This window comes from Palaemon carinicauda, chromosome 14 (assembly GCF_036898095.1).
Source record: "Palaemon carinicauda isolate YSFRI2023 chromosome 14, ASM3689809v2, whole genome shotgun sequence".
Lineage (NCBI taxonomy): Eukaryota > Metazoa > Arthropoda > Malacostraca > Decapoda > Palaemonidae > Palaemon > Palaemon carinicauda.
In genome coordinates this window covers 125,616,093-125,621,092 of record NC_090738.1, presented here as the reverse complement: position 1 = coordinate 125,621,092, position 5,000 = coordinate 125,616,093, and positions in this window count along the sequence as shown.

The window sequence follows — 5,000 nt, the reverse complement described above, 5'->3', positions numbered from 1 at the left end:
GAGCTTGGCTCCGGCCGGGAATCTTTCTTCGTGGCCAAGTGGCTTAGTCACTGTCTATACAAGCTTGCCGACCAGGGTTCGATTCCCGGCCGGAGCCAAGCTCTTGTCTTTGTGTGATTTCGCCTGGGGCTTTGATCCCGAGGTCGTTAAGAGAATCCAGACATTAATGTATCAAAAATATATATGGCTTATTTGAATATATATATATATATATATATATATATATACTCATATTTAATTTGTGCATTTTTACTAATATAGCTACAATGGGATTATTATTATTATTACAGTATTATTATTATTATTATTATTATTATTATTATTATTATTATTATAATTTCTATATTTATTTTAGTTATTGCTGTTTTAGATATTGTTTCCCTTTTCTCTTTATTTTGAAGTCTATAGTTAGCAAAGACGGTATACATATCATTGATTTATACATAAATGAGTGTTTAATAATTACAAATTGGATTGTTATAGTCATAACAAATACGTAATTGCATATATATCACCCATCATCTGTATGTCACCAAATTCTGTAGCAATACATTTATCATTTTGTAATTTGTAAAAAATTACTTATACTCTATATCAATATAAACAGATTTGCTTATTATACCGTATATTAATATAAACAGGTTTGTTTATCAGTATAGGGCAGAATTAAAAACTGTCTCTTCTATCTGGTGTAATTTTTAATGCGTACGTAAATGGAGGACACCAGCTAATTTTAATGCGTACGTAAATGGAGGACACCAGCTAATTTTAATGCGTACGTAAATGGAGGACACCAGATAATTTTAATGCGTACGTAAATGGAGGACACCAGATAATTTTAATGCGTACGTAATGGAGGACACCAGATAATTTTAATGCGTACGTAAATGGAGGACACCAGATAATTTTAGTGCGTACGTAAATGGAGGACACCAGATAATTTTAATGCGTACGTAAATGGAGGACACCAGATAATTTTAATGCGTACGTAGATGGAGGACACCAGATAATTTTAATGCGTACGTAAATGGAGGACACCAGATAATTTTAATGCGTACGTAAATGGAGGACACCAGATAATTTTAATGCGTACGTAAATGGAGGACACCAGATAATTTTAATGCGTACTTAGATGGAGGACACCAGATAATTTTAATGCGTACGTAAATGGAGAACGCTTGTATTCTAAAGCCACTCGTTTAAAGTTTTGATAGAATCTACATTTGTTTATTTAATAAATAAATATTACATACATTGGCTCTTATTGTTGTGTTCCATTAAGTGTCCCTAATTTATCGTTGATTATGCATTAGTCTCTTGCAGTGGAGATTGAATAAATCATCTGGGAGAGAATGTACATTGTTGATATCTAAAATTTTTAGGTTTCTTGATGTTACTGTTTTTATTTTTTTATTTATGCAGAGTTTCCTCCCCCATGGAATTTACTTATAGAATTTTTATTTACTAATTTGTCATATTAGTATTATAGTGTTATTTATCCCGTCTCCGAAGGGTCATTTTGTCATATAGTTATATATGGGTTTTAGTAAAATATATATGCAGATATTTTTTTATGATAGCAGATTAGCAGAGAGTGTTTGTGCTTGAGAGAGAGAGAGAGAGAGAGAGAGAGAAGAGAGAGAGAGAGAGAGAGAATTTTGATTAAGTGTTTATGTGTTTGTTTATTATAAATCTTAGTGATATCAAGAAACAGAAACTTCATTTTAAATTATTATATTTTTTTTTTTTTTTTTTTTTTTGAAGATCACATCGACTTCATTAATTTTGCATTTAATTTTTCACTACATTTGTTATCAAATATAAACTTTTTCCGTATTTAAATGCCAATAAGAATTCTTTGCTGACTCAATCTTCCATTTTCGAGACTTTCGAGTCTGCATTAGTTTGATTATGTGGGGAATTTGATCTTATTCTTATTTATTAGTATTATTATTATATTTTATGATTATTATTTTATTATTCTTTATTATTGGAAAAGAGAAATGCGAAATTGCACCATTGACGTGTTTATTAAATTCCCATCTTCAGAAGTATAGACGCCTGATTTCATATCTCGTGCACTGAGGCATGAAGAAATATGCCAGTTTTCTTTTTTGATGTTCATTTTGTTGTTTATCTTACTATACAACATGAAATTATTACTGGAGCTTGAATTTTAATTCATAATAATAAAAGCGTTCGAATTCATAATAGTGAATGCGTTTGAAAACCGTATATCTCCGCCAAGACTAAACCAGCCCAAATAGAAAAACAAAATTAACTAATTTTCGATCGCCTACAAAACTACTTGTCTTTTTGTAGCTAGTCACCTTTATTAGAATATTTTGAATATTCACATATATAATTAGGAAATCTAGCAATCTAATAGACTTAATCTTTGAAAGGAACCAGATCGAATAACAAATAATGCCTTGACTTTCTTTTAGTATGTTCTAGAAATAAAGTTATTATTATTATTTAAAACAGTATTATTATTATCTTCTAGAAATAAAATTATTATTATTTGAAACAGTATTATTATTATCTTCTAGAAATAAATTATTATTATTATTGGAAACATTATTATTATTATTAATGTTACTACTACTACTACTACTACTACTACTACTACTACTACTACTACTACTACTATTATATGAAAAAAAAAACAGGATGCTGTAAGGCAAAAGGCTCCGACCGCAAGAATAGTCAGTATGGTGAATAAATAAGGTAACGGGTGGTTAAATGTTTTTTTTTTTTTTTTTTTTTTTTTTTTTCCGTGTGTCTTAACTTGAAAATGCAGTGCACTACGTAACACCGAACTTTGGTAATGCAAAATTATTATTTTTTTTTTTGTGCGCGAGAAACTATAGTTAATAGATGTTTTTAAAACTTTTGGCATTGGTTAAAGAGTAATTTGGCTAGTCTTTAACGTAGCTCTGTACTAGCTAGTAGTCGGGGCATTAAAGTTAATGTCTATTTTATGTTCATATGTTGAGTAGTATAGATTAGTTTAATAGAATTTCTTGAATAAAAAGTGTTTCAAGTAAAATTACATGTATTTGGTATCGCATATGTATATTTCAACTTTTTTTTTTTTATGAAAGCTGAGCCATATATAATTATATGTCAATCGAGCAAGCATACTTTTGAAACTGTTTATTCTTCGCTTTAATACATAAACACTAATGGTGAAAGCTAAAATAAAAAACCTTTGCCATGTTTCATGATTAATTTTGATGACTTGTGGCTGTAGATGTGAACATTGAAAATACAATATATATATATATATATATATATAAACACACAATATAACTTTTCTTTTAGAATTTAAAGTTTAAACATATATATATATATATATATATATACAATATAAAATTTTTCTTTTGAAATTTAAAATTTAAACATTAATGGTGATAGCTAAAAGCTTTGGCTTGTTTTATGATTAATTCTGATGACTATCGGTTATATATATATATATATATATATATAAATATATATATATATATATATATATATAAATATATATATAATTGTAAGCTCATTTTCAAATGCGAGTTTATCAAGATCAATATCAATGTTCCTCTCCGGTCTCATGATTGTCACCGAACCATGAATTAATAGATGAAACATCATTTATCGTGACGGTAACGTAAATAATTTATGATGAGGGAATTTGCTTAATTACTCAAGGTATGAATAATAGATGTGCGTGCTTAAGTATGTTCACAGTGAATTATCAGTTATAAATATTTACATCATTTAGCTATGTTTAAGTGGTGGTAGAGTGGAAATACATTAATAAACGATTATTTATTTATATTTGACAATAGGAATTCTGATAGTTGCTTGCCCACTGTATGTGTGCAATGTCATTTATTTACTTTACGAGATATATTTAGTATTTTTATATTAGTATTGATGCAATACTAGTAGATTTAAAAAATTTTAGATGATAATCTTAATATTACAAACTTATGTTAGGTTAGGTTTTTTAAACTTGACAAAATCTATTTTTTAGCCAATTGTTGGATAAGATTCTGTATTAGAATTATTAATATTTAAATTATTAATATTATTGAAATAATAAAATCATGGAGAAGTATTGAATTTAAAGCCCAAGATAGAGCCGACTGGCAAAGTCTAACCAAGGCCCTTTGCGTCAATAGGCGTAGGAGGATATGATGACTTAAAGTTGTTATTATTATTATTATTGTTATTAATTTTTATTCATGTAGATTATCTTGTACCGTAATTCTCTCTCTCCTCTCTCTCTCTCTCTCTCTCTCTCTCTCTCTCTCTCTTATTATTATTATTTAAATTATTAATATTATTAAAATAATAAAATCATGGAGAAGTATTGAATTTAAAGCCCAAGATAGAGCCGACTGGCAAAATCCAACCAAGGCCCTTTGCGTCAATAGGCGTAGGAGAATATTATTATTATTATTATTATTACAATTTCTCTCTCTCTCTCTCTCTCTCTCTCTCTCTCTCTCTCTCGTAGTAGTAGTAGTAGTAGTAGTAGTAGTAGTAGTAGTAGTAGTAGTAATAGTAGTAGTAGTTGCTGCACTTTAAGATAATTTGGAAAAAAAGTCTCTCTCTCTCTCTCTCTCTCTCTCTCTCTCTCTCTCTCTCGTGTAGTAGTAGTAGTAGTAGTTGCTGCACCTAAAGATAGTTCGGAAAACAAAAGTCTCTCTCTCTCTCTCTCTCTCTCTCTCTCTCTCGTAGTAGTAGTAGTAGTAGTAGTAGTAGTAGTAGTTGCTGTACCTATAGTTCGGAAAACAAACGTCTCTCTCTCTCTCTCTCTCTCTCTCTCTCTCTCCCCCCTCGAGTAGTGCTGCACTTTCAGACACACAATTCTGGAAACAAAACGCTGGTGATATTGGAAAGGAAAATGCTTCTGAATTTAACGTGCAGAGAAATAAATAAAATATTTCAAAGAGATGGCGATGTTTGCTCAATTTCTTAACTCTTTTTGCGAACCTTGTCAAGATGAT